General features: G+C 43.0%; 2 long non-coding RNA genes across 4 annotated transcripts; one reads left to right on the top strand and one right to left on the bottom strand.

The window, feature by feature from the left end:
* Window positions 1-24: 24 nt before the first annotated feature.
* On the top strand, window positions 25-17,510 carry LOC140711868 (uncharacterized). Of its 3 annotated transcripts, none has more exons than XR_012093185.1 (5): window positions 25-133; window positions 13,354-13,525; window positions 15,639-15,759; window positions 16,516-16,567; window positions 17,277-17,510. It is a non-coding gene; the product is annotated as an uncharacterized lncRNA (long non-coding RNA). The 3 variants fall into 3 exon arrangements; XR_012093186.1 differs by lacking the exon at window positions 17,277-17,510 and adding an exon at window positions 16,714-17,000; XR_012093187.1 differs by lacking the exon at window positions 25-133 and adding an exon at window positions 292-398.
* LOC140711867 (uncharacterized) lies at window positions 7,885-21,806 on the bottom strand. Its single transcript, XR_012093184.1, has 3 exons — window positions 21,657-21,806; window positions 15,532-17,840; window positions 7,885-13,022 (listed from the first exon to the last, which is right to left on the bottom strand). It is a non-coding gene; the product is annotated as an uncharacterized lncRNA (long non-coding RNA).
* Window positions 21,807-21,818: the final 12 nt, after the last annotated feature.

The following is a 21,818-nucleotide window of genomic DNA, read 5'->3' as shown; positions in this document are numbered from 1 at the left end:
CGTTGGCCGCAGGGGCGACACCAGGCCATAGACTCCTGGAGTTTCCGGGTGCGTAGACCCTTTCCCTCGGCGGAGGTTGCGGCTGCGCGTCCTCCCGGCGCGGAAGAGGCGGCTGGTCTTCCCCGACGGCAAGGTGAGGTTGAGGCAGTAACCGGGAACCCAGGCTGGGAGGGCAGAATGAGGAACAGGAAGTTGGGAGGAGGGTGACCGTGAGGGAGGTGGGGGACTGCGGAAGTCTAGGTGGCCCCTGCCTCACCTCTGGAAAGAACCGGAAGCCCGGGCTGGGGAGGGTGAAGGGAGTCGCGGACCGGCTGCACAGCCGAGGAGAAAACCCGGACCCCAAGCTAAGGGAGGCCGAAGAAGGAACTGGAGGGCCGGGCTGGGAAGGCCTGAAGCGGGTACCGGCTTTAGGCTGGGGAGGGTCTAACGGAGAACTCGGAGCCTGAGTCGGGCGAGGTTTTGCTCTACTCTGGCTTCTAAATGTGGGGGCCTCAGGATGTGATCCGTGGTCGTGAACCGGAGGGTGACTTGGAGTTTTTGTCCGTTTTGCACCGTGAGAAAGCCCCGGAATGGAATCTGGCGGGTAGCGGAGGCTCAGTGTGTGTGTGTCCGCCCTAGTGCGTGTTTTACACTGTTGACGAAAAGACTCAAATTCTAAAGTATTTGAAGAGACTTATTTTGAGCTAAATATGAGTGACCAATGGCCGGTGGCACAGCCCTCAGAAGATCTTGAGAATCTGTGCCCAGGGTGGTCGGGATTTATGTGGTTTTATACCTTTTAGGGAAACATGAGACACCAATCAAATACATGTAAAATGTATATTGATTCCCTCCGAAAAAGCGGGACAACTGGAAGGTGGGTGGCCTTCCAGGTCATAGATAGATTCAAAGATTATTTGATTGACAATGGGTTGAGAGTTATTAACGTAAGACTTAGGATAGCAAGTAGCAGGCTTCACACATAAAAGAGTGTAAATGTTTCTTTTCAGACTTGGGGTCTTTTTTTTTTTTTTTTTTTTTTTTTATCAGTAATTCCAAAATGGAGGAGGGTATAATGAGGCATGTCCGTCCAGCCCGCCACCCGCCTTTCTATCATGACTTTACTAGTAGTTTTTCAGGTTAGGAATGCCCTGGCCAAGAGGAGGAGTCCATTCAGATGGTCTGGGGGTGCTTAGGATTTTATTTTTGGTTTACAACACCAGCAGCACCGGAAAGTTTGCTGGTGTCCTTTGCAGTTTCAAAGTAGAGACAGCCATAGTTCTGATTTGTGTCACTGTAACTGTCAGTTCCGGAATTCCATATTTCTCCTTTACCCTAATGTCTGCGAGATTTCATGTGTAGTTCAGTTTTCTTTTTCTGAACAGCACTACACTGTGCAAATAGACCACAATTTGTGTAGCCATTTTTCTGTTGTTGAACATTTGGCAGGTGTGATACATTATGAATAAAGCTGGCACTTTTCTATTTCTCCTGGGCAAATATTTAGAAGAGAAGTTGCGGGTAATTGGTAACTTTACATTTAACTTTCCAAGAAGCTGATGAGCCTTTTAGAATAATTAGTTGTGATTTGTGGTGTGAGATTGTGTAACTGGAGTAAGTAGTTTCTGAGTTTGCTTTGCTATGTTCGTATGGAATTATGAGATGGGCTCAGCAGGGTTGTGAATGTCACGTAGGGTCCATAGGATTGTGGCTTTGTGGAGTAGGTGAGATCACAGGAAACAATGTATCTACTAATTGTTGTTTATCATGGTTTTGTGTGTACACTCCATGGTAACTGAAAATGTATCACTATGTAAGTGATGTTAATGACTGAAGAACTCTGTGTGTGGTGTATGTCATTTTGCTTGCAGAATTATGATAGTTTCTAATAAGTAAAATAGCATAAGCATTGGAAACTAAGAGGTAAAATTATAATTTCTAGATGACAGGGTTGCAATAACTGGAAACATCATACAAACAAAATCCAATATGTTGAAATGAGGAGGACTCTATATGTAGCACAGAAGAAAAAAATGAGGTTCCCTCCCACACAGAACCCACCCCCTGCTTGCCCCTGGATGAAACTGGGGGTGATTTAATGCCCTCCTAAATCACTCTAAGCAAAGTAAAAGTACTTGAAATACTAAAAATCACAAGGTCAGCCTTGTAGTAATTAAAATAGTCATTTTCTGATTAAAATGTTTACTGTAAAAATCAAATTTCAAACTTCATTTAAAAGAAAAATTTCTTTAAACTGTCTGGAGCCTACAGTGTAATTACTTTCTTTACTTCCCCAACCTGTATTACTAAATAGTTACTATCTAGCATAATGATTAATATTTAATAGTAAATGTTTATTAGTTAACTAGGCAGGTTTAACCAAGTTATGGAAACTCTAAAGTAAGAGGTTTCACATGGTTTTTTTGTTTTTCTTTTCTTTTTTTGAGACGGAGTCTCACTGTCACCCAGGTGGGCATGCAATGGTGTCGTTTCCGCTAACTGCAACCTCCGCCTCCTGGGTTCAAGCAATTATCTTGCCTCAGCCTCCCAAGTAGCTGGCATTACAGGTGCTCGCCACCACGCCTAATTTTTGTATTTTTAGTAGAGATAGGGTTTCATCATGTTGGCCAGGCTGGTCTCCAAAGTGCTGGGATTACAGGTGTGAGCCACCGCACCCAGCCTCATGTGGCTTCTTTTGACTCCCTTCTTTCTATGTTGTTCACATTTTAAAAAAAAGAATCCAAAACAGCAAGGGTCCTTTTCTGCAAATTATAAAAGCTATGGCTGAGAATGTTTCTTCTCTCCTTTCTGAAATAGTCTTTCCCCCAGGATATCTGAGCATTTGCCTACCATGAAACTTCCATGAGAGAGGATTCTGTGGGGAAAAGAGAGATCAGACTGTTACTGTGTCTGTGTAGAAAGAAGTAGACATAAGAGACTCCATTTTGTTCTGTGCTAAGAGAAATTATTCTGCCTTGAGATGCTGTTAATCTATAACCTTAGCCCCAACCCTGTGCTTGCAGAAACACGTGCTGTGCTGACCCAAGGTTTAATGGATTTAGGGCTGTGCAGGATGTGCTTTGTTAAAAAAGTGCTTGAAGGCAGTATGCTTGTTAGAAGTCATGCCATTCTCTAATCTCAAGTACCCAGGGACACAATACACTGCGGAAGGTACCCAGGGACACAATACACTGCTGAAGGCTGCAGGGACCCCTGCCTAGGAAAGCCAGGTATTGTCCAAGGTTTCTCCCCATGTGATAGCCTGAGATATGGCCTCCTGGGAAGGGCTGACACCCTTCAAGGGTCTGTGCTGAGGATTAGTAAAAGAGGAAGGCCTCTTTGCAGTTGAGATAAGAGGAAGGCACCTGTCTCCTGCTCCTCCCTGGGAATACAATGTCTAGGTGTAAAACCCGATTATACCTTCTATTTACTGAGACTGGAGAAAACCGCCTTAGGGCTGGGAGTGAGACATGCTAGTGGCAATATATTGCACCAAGATGTTTGTGTATGGGCACATCAAAGCACAGCACCTTTTCTTAAACTTACTTATGACACAGAGACCTTTGTTCACATGTTTTCTTGGCTGACCTTCTCCCCACTATTACCCTATTGTCCTGCCACATTCCCTTCTCGAGATGGTAGAGAGAATGATCAATAAATACTGAGGGAACTCAGAGACCAGTGCCGCTTGGGGCATGGGTCTTCTGTATGCTGAGCGCCGGTCCCCTGGGCCCACTTTTCTTTCTCTATACTTAGTCTCTGTGTCTTACTTCTTTTCTCAATCTCTCATTCCACCTGATGAGAAACGCCCACAGGTGTGGAGGGGCAGGCCACCCCTTCAGGATTCCCCATTTTCTTTTATTCCAGTCAGATAACCATGTTGCCTTCTCCAAGTTTCCCTTCTAATTGTAACTACCGTTCACTTAATAATTGGGTATTTCGGCCAGGCACGGTGGCTCACGCCTGTAATCCCAACACTTTGGGAGGCTGAGGTGGAGAGATCACGAGGTCAGGAGTTCGAGACCAGCCTGGCCAACACAGTGAAACCCCGTTTCTACTAAAAATACAAAAATTAGCCAGGCGTGGTGGCATGCACCTGTAGTCCCAGCTACTCAGGAGGCTGAGGCAGGAGAATTGCTTGAACCCAGGAGGCGGAGGTTGCAGTGAGCCAAGATCGTGCCATTGCACTCCAGCCTGGGTGACAAAGCAAGACTCCGTCTCAAAAATGATAATAATAATAATTGGATATATCACTCAGCACTCTTTTCACTCCCATAAACAGAAACATATTCCCTTGAATTATATTACTTTCACAAACCTTTTTTATACAGATAGTGATTTGATGTCTAGATAGTGAGTACTCAGGAGAGCCCATACAAGGGAAAACCTCATCATGTCCACATATCTCAGTTTACTAGTGAGTGATTCTTTTTCTTTTCTTTTTCTTTTATTTTTTTTTTGAGACAAGGTCTCTCTCTGTCACCGAGGAGGGGGGCAGTGGCACAATCTTGGCTCACTGCAGCCTCAACCTCTCAGGCTTGTGATTCTCCCATTGCAGTCTCCTGAGTAGCTAGGACCACAAGCACCCACCACCATACCCGGCTAATTTTTTAATTTTGTATTTTAGGTGGAGACAGGGTTTCGCCACATTGCCCGGGCTGGTCTCAAACTCCTGAGCTCAAGCAACCCGCCCTCCTTAGCCTCCCAAAGTGCTAGGATTACAGGTGTGAACCACCATGCCCGGCCCTACTTTCTATCGAAGTAGAACGGGTAGATCACATTATTATTAACAGCATATGGGAAGAGGGAGGTCCTCCCATGTTACATTGTTCTCCCTGCCCCTTCTGGGTCATGTTGCACCACTCTTTCCCTTCTAGTCATATCCCAGGAGGCCTTGTCCCATTTATACAGCTCCATTCTACTCCCATTCCACCAGAGGCATGGGAGTAGTCTGACTGAAAGATCAGATAGAAGAGTGTACTCTTTTTTTTTTTTGAGATAGAGTCACCCAGGCTGGAATGCAGTGGCATGGTCATGGCTTACTGGAGTCTCAAACTCCTGAGCCCAAGCGATCCTCCCACTCAGCCTCCTGAGTAGCTGGGACTACAGGCACATGCAACCACATGCAGCTATTTTTTTAAAAAATTTTCTGTAGAGACAGGATCTCACTATGTTGCTTAGTTTGGTCTCAAACTCCTGGGCTCAAGTGATCCTCCTGCCTCGGGCTCACAAAGTGCTTAGGATTACAGGCATGAGTCACCACGCTCAGCCGAAGTCTACTCTTTATGTTTAGGAAAGCACTGGAGAAGAGAGAGGACAAGAGAAACAGGTCCATGGTGACAGGAGCCTAGGAATAGAGTAGGCCTTCAGTCTTGGTGGAAAAATAAATGGTATTCTAAGCCTTTGGATGCTAATTTCAGTACCACCCACTCTTTTTCTCTTGTCCATTCCTCCCTTAGATTTTTTATAAAATGAAGAACTCAATCCTTTTTTTTTTTCCTGTCATTCAAGTGAGGACCAAGAATAAAGGGTGTAGGGGAGATTTTTTATTTTTTTTTTTATTTTTGAGACAGAGTCTCACTCTTGCCCAGGCTGGAGTGCATTGGTGCGATCTCGGCTCACTGCAACCTCACCATCCCAGGTTCAAGTGATCCTCCTGCCTCAGCTTCCTAAGCAGCTGTGACTACAGGTGTGCACCACCACACCCAGCTAATTTTTTGTATTTTTAGTATAGACAAGGTTTCATCATGTTGGACGGGATGGTCTTGATCTCTTGACCTTGTGATCCCCCTGCCTCAGTCTCCCAAAGTGCTGGGATTACAGGCATGAGCCACTATGCCCGGCTGGGGGAGATTTTTTTTGTTTTTGTTTTTTTGTTTTTTTGCGATGAAGTCTTGCTCTGTCACCCAGACTGTAGTGCAGTGGTGCAATCTCGGCTCACTGCAACCTCTCTGCTTCCTGTTCAAGCAATTCTCCTGCCTCAGCCTCCGTAGTAGCTGGGATTACTGGCAAGTGTGCCACCACACCTGGCTGATTTTTGTATGTTTAGTAGAGATGGTTTTGCCATTTGGCCAGGCTGGTCTCAAACTCCTGACTTCAAGTGATCTGCCAGCCATGGCCTCCCAAAGTGTTGGGATTATAGGTGTGAGCCACCACACCTGGTCACATGTAGTATTAAGTTGGGTATTTGCGGCTGGATGCAGTGGCTCACGCCTGTAATCCCAAAACTTTGGGAGGCCAAGGCGGGTGGATCCCCTAAGGTCAGGAGTTCGAGACCAGTCTGACCAACACAGCAAAACCCTATCTCTACTAAAAATTAGCCGGGCATGGTGGTGGGCGCCTGTAATCCCAGCTACTCGGGAGGCTGAGGCAAAGAATTGCTTGAACCCAGGAGGTGGAGGTTGCAGTGAGCTGAGATTGCGCCATTGCACTCCAGCCTGGGAGACAGAGCGAGACTCGCGAGACTCCGTCTCAAAAAAAAAAAAAAAAAAAAAAAAAAATAAGCTGAGAAAGCTACTTAAAATCAGTCAAGAAAAAGATATACATTAAGAAAGTTGGCATGGCTATAGTAATATCAGATAATAGCCCTCAAAACAATGTATATTGCAGGAGATAGGTAATAATCATAAAAGAGCAGGTCATTAGGAATTTGCATATACATTTGTCACTTAACTACAGGGATACATTCTGAGAAATGTGTCATTAGGTTATTGCATCATGCAAGCATCATAGAGTACACTAACACAAACAGAAATGGGGTAGCCTACTACATACCTAGGTTACATGGTATAGCCTATTGCTCCTAGGCTACAAACCTGTATAGCATATTACTGTATTGAATGCTGTAGGCATTTATAACACAGTGGTATTTGTGTATCTAAACATAGAAAAGGTACAGTAAAAATACTGTATAAATTATTAAAAAATGGCACACCTGTATAAGATACTTGCCATGAATGGAGCCTGCAGGACTGAAGCTCTGAGTGCGTCACTGAATGAGTTGTGCGAGTATGCTAAGGACTAGGACATTACTGTATACTACTGTAGACTTTACAAGCAGTATACTTAGGCTTCACTAAATTTATTTTTTAAAGTTTTCTTCAATACTAAATTAACCTTAGCTTCCTGTGATATTTTTACATTATAAACTTACTATTTTTTATCTTTCTGAATTGTAATAACACTTCACTTAAAACACAGACACATTATATAGGAACACAAAAATATTTATGTCCTTACTCTATAGGCTTTTTTCTATTTAAAAAATTTTTTATTTTAAAAATGCTTGTTACTTTTTAAACTTTCTTGTTAAAAACAAAGACACACACACTTTAGCCTGGGCCTACACAGGGTCCAGAGTATCAGTATCACTGTCTTTTACCTCCACATCTTGTCCCACTGAAATGTCAGTCTTCAGGGTTAATAATATGCATGGAGCTGTCATCTCCTATGAAAACAATGCCTTCTTCTGGATACCTCCTGAAGGACTTGCCTGAGGCAGGTTTTTTGTTTGTTTGAGACAGAGTCTAGCTCTGTTGCCAAGGCTGGAGTGCAGTGGCACAATCTCACCTCCCAAGGCTGGAGTGCAGTGGCACAATCTCACCTCCGCCTCCCGGATTCACACCATTCTCCTGCCTCAACCTCCCGAGTAGCTGGGACTACAGGCGCCCACCACACCCGACTAATTTTTTGTATTTTTAGTAGAGACAGGGTTTTACCATGTTAGCCAGGAAGGTCTCGATCTCCTGACCTCATGATCCACCAGCCTCCGCCTCCCAAAGTGCTGGGATTACAGGTGTGAGCCACCACGCCCGGCCACCTGAAGCTGTTTTACAGTTACCTTTTTTTTTTTAAATAAGTTGGACGGAGTACAGTCTAAAATAATAATACTAATAGTACAATAAATACATAAACTAGTAACATTTATTATCATCACCTATTACATACTATACATAATTGCATTTACTATACTTTTATACAACTGGAAGCACAGTAGGTTTATTTACACCAGCCTCACCACAAACACCTGAGTGATATGTTGCACAACAACGTCCACAAGTGATAGGAATTTTTCAGCTCCACTGTAATCTTATGAGACCACCATTGTATGTGTCCATCATTGACTGAAATATTGTTACCTGGCACATGGCTGTATGTGTTCATCAGGAATATGTACACTGGTATGAACCTATAATGAGAGTGTTAAATTTCATGAAGCAAAAACTAACAGAACAAAAGAAATAAACAGATCCCCAAGCATAATTGGAAATCCACAATTGTATCTCAGTAATTGATAGCATTTGTAGGCAAGAAACTCAGTAGTATATATAATCAGCTCTTCATATATGCACATTCAACCAATGGCAATGCACAAATACTCAGAAAAAACACGACAACAGTAAAAATACAAATTTTAAAACATAGTATAACGTTTATATAGCATTTACATTGTATTAGGTATTATAAAAAATCTAGAGATGGTTTAAAGTATACAGAAGGATGTGCATAGGTTATATGCAAATTGTACACCATTTTATGTAACAAATTTGAGCATCTGCAGGTTTTGGTATCCACAAGGTGTCCTGGAACCAGTCCCCTGTGGATAGCAAGGGACAACTGTACAGAAGATGCGAACCAAACCAGTCAACATGACCTAATTGTTGGTTTACAGAACACTATACCCACAATTGAAAAATTACATTCTTTTCATGTACATGAACAATCCCCACGATAGGCCATAGGCTGGACCATAAGTCACAATAAACTTCAAAAGATTGCCACATTACAGGGAATGTGCGTTAGAAACCAGTAATAAGAAACCTATACTGGCCGGGTGCAGTGGCTCACGCCTGTAATCCCAGCACTTTGGGAGGCTGAGGCAGGCGGATCACGAGGTCAGGAGATCAAGACCATCCTGGCTAACACGGTGAAACCCCATCTCTACTGAAAAAATACAAAAAATTAGCCAGGCGTGGTGGCAGGCGCCTGTAGTCCCAGCTACTCGGGAGGCTGAGGCAGGAGAATGGCGTGAACCCGGGAGGCGGAGCTTGCAGTGAGCCGAGATCGTGCCACTGCATTCCAGCCTGGGCAACAGAGTGAGACTCTGTCTCAAAAAAAATAAAATAAAATAAAATAAAAAAAGAAACCTATACAATCCCTCAATACATGGAAATTAAATAACACACTTCTAAATCTGCAGATCATTGAATAAATAAGGGGAAAATATTTTGAACTATGAAATTTGATGGCATGTCAAAATTGGAAGGATACAGCTAAAGCAGAGTTGAGAGGAATGTTAAGTACTTAAATTAAAAAAGAAGGAATGCATAGCAGCATTATTCACAATAGCCAAGAAATAGGTACAACCCACATGTCCATCAGTGGATGAGTGGATAGACAAAATGTGGTAATATGATTTGGATATTTGTTCCCTCAAAATCTCATGTGGACATGTGACCCCCAATGTTGGAGGTGGCGCCTAGTGGGAGGTGTTGGATTATAGGGGTGGATCTCATGAATGGCTTGGTGTCCTTCCCATGGATATGAGTTCACCCTATAGCTAGTTGTTTAAAAGAGCCTGGCACCTCCTCCCTCTCCCTTTTGTTCCCTCTTGCCATGTGATATGCTAGCTCTCCCTTTGCCCTCTGCCATTTTTGTAAGCTTCCTGAGGCCTCACCAGAAGCAGATGCTGGCACTATGCTTCTTGTACAGCCTGTAGAACCATAAGCTAAATAAACCATTTTTCTTTATAAATTACCCAGCCTCAGGTATTCCTTTATAGCAGCATAAAACAGACTAATATATGTGGCATACACATACAATGTAATATTATTCAGCCTTAGAAGGAAATTTTGACATATGCTACAATGTGGCTGAACCATGAGGATATTATTCTAACAAGCCAATCACAAAAAGATAATTACTGGTCTCCCACTTTTTGGCTATTAACGCTATAGTGAGAGAGTCTGTAGGTTTCTTGTGGTGGTTGCCAGGGGCTGGAGGCAGGGGGAAAAGGGTATTATTATTTGATGGATATAGTTTCACATTTACAGGATGAAAAAGTTGTGGATATTGGTTGTACAAAAATGGGAATATACTTAATGCCTACTGAGCTGTACACTCAAAAATAGTTAAGATGGTAAATTTTATGTTACATGTATACTTTGTCACAACTTTTAAAAACAAAGAAAGGCTTAAAGAAACTAGAAAAAGAATAACAAACATGCTATATGCTAAACCCAAAGTCGAAAAAAAGAAATAAAGATGGGCATAAATCAATTAAGTAGAAATAGAAAGCAGACCATTAAGAAAATGAACAAGGCCGGGTGCGGTGGCTCAAGCCTGTAATCCCAGCACTTTGGGAGGCCGAGACGGGCGGATCACGAGGTCAGGAGATCGAGACCATCCTGGCTAACACGGTGAAACCCTGTCTCTACTAAAAAAAATACAAAAAACTAGCCGGGCGAGGTGGCAGGCGCCTGTAGTCCCAGCTACTCGGGAGGCTGAGGCAGGAGAATGGCGTAAACCCGGGAGGCGGAGCTTGCAGTGAGCTGAGATCCGGCGACTGCACTCCAGCCTGGGCGACAGAGCGAGACTCCGTCTCAAAAAAAAAAAAAAACAAAGAACAAAACAAAAAGTTGTTCATTTGAAGGTATTTAAAAAATTGATAAATCCCTAGTAAGCATAATTAATAAAAGAAAACACAAATTACCCATGTCAGGAATAAAAATGAAGATGCCACTAAGATCCTACAGACAGTAAAATGATAAGGCAATATTATGAACAATTTTATGCCAATAACTTTGACATCTTAGATGAAATTCATCCATTCCTTTAAAAGCACAGCTTCTCAAAACTCTTGACTCAAGATGAAATAGAAAAACAAAGTCTGTATCTAATTTTTTTTTTTTTTTTTTTTTTGAGACAGGGTCTTACTCTGTCACCCAGACTGGAGTTCATCCAGACTGGAGTCCAGTGGCATGATCATGACTCACTACTAGTATCAAGTGATTGTCCTGTCTCAGCTTCCCAAGTAGCTGGGACTACAGGTGGGCACCACTATGGCCAACTAATTAAAAAAAAAAATTTAGAGACAGGGTCTCACTTTGTTGTGCAGGCTAGTCTTGAACTCCTGGGCTCAAGAAATCCTCCCACCTTGGCCTCCCAAAGTGCTGAGATTTCAGGCATGTGCCACGAAACCTGGCCTAAAATTTTAATTTTTAATAAGTAAAAATCCCTACATACAGAACCAGCTTCAGCTCCACTGAAACCCCTGCAACTCAGCCAAAAGTAAATGTAACATGGTTTTGAATACTCTCTCAATCCAGGGCACATGAAAAACCCTTAAAAAAAAAAAAACAAAGCATACCTCTGCCCCACCGAGATGAGCTCAAAAATTACAAACAACAAGGAAATAACCATTACAGGCGGGTCAGCAGACTAAATAAATAATAAAGTTGGCATCTATAAGAACTGCATATAATATGACAATATGAAAGAATATTAAATGTTTTAAATGGAAAAAACTCAGAATGAAAGCACAATACTTAAAAAGAATCAATAGATTTAAAAAATAACCAAAGAGAATTTCTAGAAATAAAAAAGATCTTAAGTATAGAGAACATAACAAGCACAGCTCAAAATTAATGAACTTAAAGATATATCTGAAGAGATTACCTATAATGCAGCACAGAGATAAAAAGTGAAAGACAGATGAGAAACTAAGAGACATGGAAGAAAATAAAAGGGCCCCAAGACATATCTAATAAATGTCATAAAAGGAGAAAAAGGAAGAGGAGTATCAGAAGAAAAAGTGGTTTAGAACTTTTCGTAATTAAAGTCAATTTTAAGATGAGGAATCAAAATGAGTGTCAGGTAGGATAATGAAAGCCGATCTAACACCTAGACACATCACAGTGATAATGCAGAACAGAAATCTTGAAGGGAGGGAAGGAAAGAAAAGAAAAACGGAAAAGACATGCTACCTAGAAGGAAAGATGATTGCACACAGATGTCAGAAGACAGGAGAATAATACCTTTGAAGTGATAGAGGAAAAGTAGCAATTAAGAGTGGGGCAAAATAGCCGGGCGCGGTGGCTCAAGCCTGTAATCCCAGCACTTTGGGAGGCTGAGACGGGCGGATCACGAGGTCAGGAGATCGAGACCATCCTGGCTAATACGGTGAAACCCCGTCTCTACTAAAAATACAAAAAACTAGCCGGGCGAGGTGGCGGCGCCTGTAGTCCCAGCTACTCGGGAGGCTGAGGCAGGAGAATGGCGTAAACCCGGGAGGCGGAGCTTGCAGTGAGCTGAGATCCGGCCACTGCACTCCAGCCTGGGTGACAGAGCGAGACTCCGTCTCAAAAAAAAAAAAAAAAGAGTGGGGCAAAATAAAGACATTTTCAGACAAAGGTTTTTTTCATAGACACACTGGAAGAATTTCTAAAGGATTTGAATCACCAAAAAGAAAAACTCAAAAGACAGAATGAGATAAAATTTTAAATGATGAGCAAGGAAATTGGTTAGTATGTTGGGGATTCTGTTTACGAAGTAATAATGATTACTTTTTATGGAATTTCAAAACAAATTAGATCAAAAGCACCAGACAAAAATAGAAAGAGGTGGGATGTGGTAGTTCACACCTGTAATCCCAGCACTTTGGGAGGCCAAGATGGGCAGATCACTTGAGGTCAGGAGTTGGAGACCAGCCTGGCCAACATGCTGAAACCCCATCTTCACTAAAAATACAAAAATCAGCCAGGTGGGCCAGGTGTGGTGGCTTACGCCTGTAATCTCAGCACTTTGGGAGGCTGAGGTGGGTGGATCACCTGAGGTCAGGAGTTTGAGACCAGCCTGGCCAACATGGTGAAACCCTGTCTCTACTAATAACACAAAAATTAGCCAGGTGTGGTGGCGTGCACCTGTAATCGCAGCTACTCGGGAGGCTGAGGAAGGATAATCGCTTGAACCCAGGAGGCGGAGATTGCAGTGAGCCGAGATCATGCCATTGCACTCCAGCTTGGGCACCAAGAGTGAAACTCCATCTAAAAAAAAAAAAAAAAAAATCAGCCAGGTGTGGTAGCACGCACCTGTAATCTACTCAGGAGGCTAAGGCAAGAGAATCGCTTGAACCCAGGAGGTGGAGGTTGCAGTGAACCGAGATCACCCCACTGCACTCCACCCCGGGTGACAGAGGGAGACTCTGTCTCAAAAAAGAAGAAAGAAAAAGAGAGAGAGAAAGAGAAAGAACCTAAAGCATTCTAAGGTCTTTTTTATTGCTCAAGAAGGATATACCAGTTAGTCATTAAGTCAAAGATGCAAGGTTAAGAGTAACTTCCAATAATAAAGCAATACAATATCTTATTTTTAATCCAGTGCAGGGGAAAGGAGAATAAAGAACACTTAATTGATCTCATAAAAGTCAAAGCATAAAAGAAGCAGCAAGTATAAGCCTGATTAAAAAGAAAGTGAAGAAGGAGATGGGTCATTGAACTAATGGGAGGCCTGGTGACAGCTCTTGGAAGATGAAGTCTGACCAGAATAGCACGTAAGTCAATCAGGTTGCTGTGGCCAAAGTGCATGGTCCTTGCCTCTCTGAGTTTGTGGTGGGGAGAAACAACAAACCCAATACTAAACATGGAGGAAAGAATTAAAGACTCAGGCCTATCAGTTTCCACTCCCTGCCCTCCCATTACTTCCAGTTTAAAGGTTTACAGGGGCTCATGGATGAATGGGAAGTCTTTGCGAAGTTTGATATAGAAATGAGCTGCCTCTTGACCAGCAGAGAGCCCCAGATTCATCCTCATGTGGAGTAACTGAGCTGCAGGGCAGTCAGTGTTCCAGAGCTCTGTGCTCAGACAGATCTAGCTATAATCCCCACCTGCACTGTTTTTAGTTGTATATATCCCTTAATGTTACTGAGCCTCATTCTCTTCTGATGTAAAATGAAGACAAGCATTTCTGCTCTACCCATCTCATCTGTAAATGGAGGGAGTAAGTTTTTATGAAATGAGACAAAGTATATTCAGTGTCAGTGTAGTCAATAAATTAGTGTCTTTCTACCTGTTTCTCACAAAACTGAAATAAAAGCTGGAAAATTGCTTTGTAAACTGTAAGGCACTATACATACAAAAGAGATTACTATGAATTTTTCTAAGTGATTAGCTCGTGACTCCTTTCCATACTCCTCAGCAGTGGCAACGTTGGGAGGCTGGATTTTGGTGGGATGGAAGGTAATGAGGAGACTCTAGTTTCTGGCCAGCTCCAGGACTGAATGTGATGGTTAACGATACTTAACATCACCACACAGCTCATTCCCTAGCTGGCTCAGTAACTATGGATCTGTAAGCAACATCTTAACATTTATGCTTACATCTTCTAAGCTATGTATGTACTGTTCCTTGATTTACATGCCACATTGATTATTTAAGGGGTTCCAACTGTGGATCATGAGGCAGAAGAGGTGACAATGAAAGGGCAGGCAAAGACAGGAGTGTCCAGTGTGGAACACGAAATCCCATTATGACTATAAAACATTATATGCTCTTTATTAACATTTTAACTTCAAAAACTGTTGACTCCATTTTCCATTTCCTTGTAATATGTATTGAGCTTTTCAGTCCTGTTTTTTGTCATCACGCAAACAAGTAAAATTCTTAAGGATGCAGACCCACCTAATAGTAGTAAAAAGGAATCTTTTAAAAATATGGAGATGTGTTCTCCCTATGGAGCTACAGGGGAAAAGACACCACTCTGTGTCATAAAATCTATTTAAAAGAACCTGATATGATAAACTATTGAATTGAGAACACTCAGTGAATATCAGCGTTACTCTCCTGGTCAGTAGAGAGATAACTCTGATCATCCTGAGCTAGTTTCCTGTCTATAATTTGCTTATTTGTATTATTTGTGCAAAGGAGTCTTTAAGACCTCATATTTCAACAGTAATCCTAAATCCTGTTGTTTATGTCATAATTCGCTGCCCTGATAATGGTTAAACTCATCTCTATTTTTCTAGAAGACATAAATATGTATAAGGTTTCTATGTTAAGGAAAAAGAGGAGTTTGCAGATTCTGTTTACTCCTATCATGCATAAAAGTATAATAAAATCCCATGACCGGCTGGGCGTGGTGGCTCACCCCTGTAATCCCAACACTTTGGGAGGCCGAGGCAGGTGAATCACTTGAGGTCAGGAGTTTGAAACCAGCCTGGCCAACATGGTAAAACCCTGTCTCTACTAAAAATACAAAAATTAGCCAGGCGTGGTGGCAAGCGCCTGTAATCCCAGCTACTCAGGAGGCTGAGGCAGGAGAATCGCTTGAACCCAGGAGGTGGAGGTTGCAGTGAGCCAAGATCACGCCACTGCACTCCAGCCTGGGTGTCAAGAGCAAGACTCCATCTCAGGGGGAAAAAAAAATCCCATGACCTTCTTAACCATTAGGGAAATGCACAACAAACAATAATGAGATACTATGAATACTTTACACCTACTATGATGGCTATAATTTTTTTTAAGTGTTGTCAAGGATGTTGAGAAATAAAAACTCTTTTACCCTGCTAGTGGGAATGTAAATGGTCCAGTTGCTGTGAAAATCAATCTGGCAGTTCCTGAAATGGTTAAACATCATGTTAGCATATAATCTCCAATTCTACTCCTCAGGTCTACCTGACAGAAATGAAAACATTTCCACACTAAAACAGGCACATGCATCTTCACAGCAGCATTATTCACAGTAGCCAAAAAATGGAAACATCCTAAACATCCGTCAGCTGATGAATGGGTAAGCAAGATGTCATATCTTTACCATATCTTAGAATATTATTCAGTCATAAAAAGAAAGTAATAATGATACACGTTACATGGATGAACTTTCAAAACATTATGGTAAGTTAAAGAAGCTAGTCATGAAGGATTTACATACTGCATGACTCCATTTATATGAAATGTCCAGAACAGGAAAATCTGTCAAGAAAAAGCACATTAACGGTTGCCTAGGGCTGGAGGGCATGGGGGTTTGGAAGTGATAGCAAAGGGGAGCTGGATTTCTTTGGGAGATAAATACGATCTAAAATTGTGGTGATGCTTGAGCCCAGGAGTTTGAGACCAGACTTGTCAACATGGTGAAACCCTTTCTCTACTAAAAATACAAAAATTAGCTGGGTGTGGTGGTGGGCGCCTGTAATCCCAGCTACTTGGGAGGCTGAGGCAGGAGAATCACTTGAACCCAGGAGGAGGAAGTTGCAGTGAGCCGAGATCATGCCACTGCACTCCAGCCTGGGTGAAAGAGCAAGACTGTGTCTCAAAATAAAAAAAAATTGTGAGGATGAATGTATTACTCTGTGAATATACAAAAATCCATTGAATTGTACACTTTAAATGGGTGAATTGTATGTGAATTATGGCTCAATAAAGTGGTTTTAACATGTCTTATGCCTTAAGGGATTACTAGTTTAGTATATGTCCTCTGGTAGTAGTTTAATGAAATTCCGAGGGAGATCTCTTGAGCTTGATTCACAGCCTTGTTTTACCCTTCTAGCATCCACTCCCTGCCGTCTTTGCATAGGAGAACCACAGTCCTGTATTCAAAGGTAAAAGTGGATAAGTACCTCATGATTTGAGGGTGGGTGTGATGGAAAGAGTTGTCATTCACTTGGTCTGCCCTGTCCTCTAAGTGTATGTTTGCTCCCCACACCTCTGTCATCCTTGGTCTGAATTGAGTGCTATTCCACCTCAGGAACATACTGATGACTCCCAGCACTGTGAAAATCAGAACAGTGAATGGCAGGATTCAAAAGGGCCATAACAAAATATGAGGGAAATGGAAAAGGAGAATGAGATCCATCTATTGTGGATCAAACCTAACAGACAATGGCAGCAAGAAGTGGAGAGAGAAGAGAAACTTTCTCTGGAGTCTTGCCTATTCTGTGCTTCCAACAATATGCCCCTTCCCCATACCTTGCCCAATGCATCTCTTCATCTATATCCTTTGTAATATCCTTTATATTAAACCAGCAAACATAAGTGTTTCCTTGAGTTCTGTGAGCCACTTCAGCAAATTAATTGAACCCAAAAAGGGAGTTGTGAGAACTCCATCTTTTTTTTTCTTTTTTTTTTTTTTAAAGACAGGATCACGTTTTGTTGCCCAGGCTGGAGTACAATGGCACAGATCACTGCTCACTGTAACCTTGAATTCCTGGACTCAAGTGATCCTTTTACCCCAACCTCCCAAGTAGCTAGGACTCCACAGACTTGTACCTCCATGCCCAGCTAATTTTACTTTTTATTTTCTTGAGACAGGTCTCACGTTGCCCAGGCTGGTCTTGAACTTTGGCCTCAAGTGATCCTCCAGCCATGAGTCACTGTAAATGTCTGGGAACGCCAACTTGAAGCCCAGTTGGTCAGAAGTTCTAGAGGCCCAGACTTGCAACTGGTGTCTGAAGAGATGGCAGTCTTAGGGACTGAGTCCTCAGCCTGAGGGATCTGATGCTATTTCCAGGCAGATAGTGTCAGAATTAAATTGGAGGATACACAGTTGGTGTCTGCTGCAGAACTGATTGCTTGCTTGCTTGCTGGTAGGGGAAATCCTCACATATCTGGGAGTCACTGAAGTCTTTGGTGTTGACTCTTACTGTGTTTGTTGTTTTCATGTGAGAGCGGAGCAGAAAAGCAAAGAAATGTTTTCCTCTGGTTTGTTTTCCAGACCAGTCTTTATAGAAACACACACACAGAGCTTCAAACAACACTGCACTTACACAACCCTAAAAGTTAGTAAGTACCTCTTTCAGTTCTGCTCCAAGCACTTCAATTATTTCAGCCTTACTGTAGTCCTGGCCTTGATTTTTAACATCCATCTCTCAGCAACTGGCAAAAAAAAAAAAAAGGACAAAAAATATCAGTGAAGATATATGGATTAGCAACCAACTTGATAAAATTAATATTTTGCAAAATAATGCACCCAACAACTGTAAAATACACGTGCTTTTCAAGTGCACATGGTATATTCAAGACAGATCACATATTAGGCCATAAAAAAAGCATCCGTGAATTTCAAAGGACCAAAATCATACACAATATGTTCTTTGGTGAAATGAAATTAAGAATCACTGACAATGAAGTACCTAGAAAACACACAAATGTTTGGAAATTAAACACACTTCTACATAATCCATAGGTTAAAGAAGAAATCAATGGGAAAAAGAAAATAGTTTGAACTAACTGATAGTGAAAATGCACCATATAAAAATTTGTGGGGGTAGGCATGGTGGCTCATACCTATAATCCCAGCACTTTGAGAAGCCAAGGCAGGTGGATCACCTGAGCTCAGGAGTTTCAGACCAGCCTAGGCAACAGGGTGAAACCTCATATCTACAAAAAATACAAAAATTAACAGGATGCGATGGCGTGCAATCGCATGCTGTGGTCCCAGCTACGTGGGAGGCTGAGGCAGGAGGATCACTTGAGCCCGGGAAGTCGAGGTTGCAGTGAGCCATGATCGCACCACTGCACTCCAGCCCAGGTGACAGAGTGAGACTTTGCCTCAAAAATAAATAAGTAAATACTTAAATAAATAAATAAATAAATAAAAAGAAAATTTGTGGAATGGAGTTAAAGTAGAGATTCTGGATTTAAATGCTTATATTAGAAGAAAAGGCCTAGAATAAATAACTACAGGTTCTACTTTAAAAGGCTAGAAAAGAAAAAGCGAAGTAAACTCTCAATACCCAGAAGAAAGGAAATAAGATGAGAGAAAAAAATAAATGAAATAGATATATAATTAGCCAAAATAAAAGTGAATTCTCTGAAAAAAGGAACAAAATTGATACAACCTTGGGTGGGCATGATGGCTCATGCCTGTAATCCCAGTACTTTGGGAGGCCGAGGTGGGCGGATCATCTAAAGTCAGAAGTTTTTTTTTTTTTTTTTTTTGAGGCGGAGTCTGGCTCTGTTGCCCAGGCTAGAGTGCAGTGACGCAATCTCGGCTCACTGCAAGCTCCGCTTCCCGGGTTCACGCCATTCTCCTGCCTCAGCATCACAAGTAGCTGGGACTATAGGCACCCGCCACCGTGCCTGGCTAATTTTTTGTATTTTTAGTAGAGACGGGGTTTCACCATGGTCTCGATCTCCTGACCTCGTGATCCGCCCGCCTCGGCCTCCCAAAGTGCTGGGATTACAGGCGTGAGCCACCGTGCCCGGCCTAAAGTCAGAAGTTTGAAACCAGTCTGGCCAACATAGTGAAACCCCATCTCCTACTAAAAATACAAAACTTAGCCAGGCATGGTGGCATGCACCTGTAGTCCCAGCTACTCTGGAGGCTGAAGGATGAGAATCGCCTGAACCTGGGAGGTGGAGGTTGCAGTAAGCTGACATAGCGCCACCGCACTCCAGACTGGGCAACAGAGCAAGACTCAGTCTCAAAAAAAAAAAAAGAAAAAAAACATTGATAAAAACTTAGCTAGAATTATCAACTACAAAACTGCAAAGACAAATTACTAATATCAGAAATGAAAGATAACTTATCACTAAGGAGCATATTAGACATTAGAAGTCTAACAAGGTAAGTATTATTGGGAGGCCAAGGTGGGCAGATCACAAGGTCAAGAGATCGAGACCATCCTGGCCAGCATGGTAAAACCCCATCTCTACTGAAAATACAAAAATTAGCTGAGTGTGGTGGTGCACGCCTGTAGTCCCAGCTACTCGGGAGGCTGAGGCAGGAAAATCGTTTGAACCTGGGAGGCAGAGGTTGCAGGGAGCCAAGATCACGCCACTGTACTCCAGCCTGGTGACAGAGTCTCAAAAACAAAAAAAAAACAGAATTACTATAGACAACTTAATGTCAACAAATTTGAGAATTCAGATGAAATGGACAAAATTCCTTTAAAAAAATACAACTTACTAAAACACACAAGATGAAACAGATATATCAAGGAAATTGAGGCCAGGCACGGTTGGTCACGCCTGTAATCCCAGCACTTTGGGAGGCTGAGGCAGGTGGATAATCAGGACAGGAGATCGAGACCATCCTGGCTAACACGGTGAAACCCCGTCTCTACTAAAAACTACAAAACAATTAACTGGTCATGGTGGCAGGCGCCTGTAGTCCCAACTACTTGGGAGGCTGAGGCAGGAGAATGGCATGAACCGGGGAGGCGGAGCTTGCAGTGAGCCGAGATCGTGCCGCTGCACTCCAGTCTGGGTGACAGAGCGAGACTCCGTCTCAAAAAAAAAAAAAAAAAAAAAAGGAAATTGAATTTATTACATCAAGAAAAGAAATCTCCAGACCTAGATGATTTTACCAGATAATTCAACCAGAAATTTAAGGAACAAATAATACCAATCTTATACAGACTTTTCCAGAAAATAGGGAAGGACAGGACAGTTCATATTTTTTTAGGCCAGTACTACCCTAATACCAAAACCTGATGAAGATACTACAAGAAAAGAAATGACAGACCAAAAACCTCATGCAAAAATTCTTAAGAAAATGGTATCAAATTTGGCTGGGCATAGCAGCTCATGCCTATAATCCCAGCACTTTGGGAGGCCAAGGCGGGTGGATCACTTGAAGTCGGGGGTTGGGAGACCAGACTGGCCAATATGGTGAAACCCTGTCTCTAAAAATACAAAAAAAAAAAAAAAAAAAAAAAAAAAAAAAGCTGGGCATGGCAGTGGATGCTTATAATCCCAGCTACTTGGGAGGCTGAGGCAGGAGAATCACTTGAACCCAGAAGGCGGAGGTAGCAGTGAGCTGAGATCACGCCACTGCACTCCAGCCTGGGCAACAAGAGTGAAACGCCATCACACACATCTTTGGAGAAAGGAATCCTACTTTTGGGGACTCAATATCATATCTTCCCAGGACCTTGCCTTGGGAGCAATTCCAGCTCTAACATTTCCGTATCAAACACAAGGCTGTGCTTTTTCAGTTGGAAACTTCATTCTGGATCTCAAATATCCAGCTTCCCTTTCGATAGCCATTTGACTACACACTGTGCAATGTGGTTATAAGGTGAAATGACTGAGGCAGTGAAAGAAATCCCAGTACAACAAACTCTTAAGAAATCACGCAACTTAAAATTGGCCCCAGAGGTTGGCGAGGCTGCATGCCACTGTGCATTATGCTTTATGAAAGCGACAGGGGCCATGCTTTAGAACAGAAGGTCTCGGAGTCTTCCACAGACACAGATCGAGCCACACAGCGATTTTGTCCACCTATTCCCCAGCCCCAGAACTGCAGAAATCAAACTCTGTAAAGCTGCACCAGGCCAGTTTTGACCACAGTCTCCAGTGGGTCACAACAGCGCTATCACAGGATCCCTGATAACAGCATGACACATTCACAGTCACCGCTCAGCGCCGTCATAAAAACGGCCCCGCCCCCACTCGGTCCCGCGGACCCAATCGGGGACAGTCAGGGCTGTCCCGTCTGTGCACCTGTTGTGCACACACCCCGCGCCCTTCCCGGGCCCGTCACAGGCGCGCCCACTCACAATCACCCCACACACGGACGCAGCCACAGAACCGCGCACACACACAGTCGCACAGTCTCCCTCCCCAGCAGGTAACTTGCACACAGGCCTGGGGCTTCTGCCTCCACAAGCCCTCTTCGCTCCCCAGGAATCCGGGTCCCCTGCCGTGAGCTCCTCTCGCATCCAGACCCGGGTCACCTCAACTCACCACACGGAAAACGACCACCAGGTTAACGGAAAAGGGAGCCGGGGTCCTGGGAGAAGCGTAGTCCCCGTGGCAATAGAGTCGGCGTGGGTGCAAATGGAGGGGAGCGCCCGCAGCGAGCACCGCGCGGCGCCTAACGGGCCGCCCCGGAGACTCCTGGGAGCT

This window comes from Chlorocebus sabaeus, chromosome 6, assembly GCF_047675955.1.
Source record: "Chlorocebus sabaeus isolate Y175 chromosome 6, mChlSab1.0.hap1, whole genome shotgun sequence".
In the NCBI taxonomy this organism is placed as follows: domain Eukaryota; kingdom Metazoa; phylum Chordata; class Mammalia; order Primates; family Cercopithecidae; genus Chlorocebus; species Chlorocebus sabaeus.
This window is presented reverse-complemented; position numbering and strand designations above follow the sequence as displayed.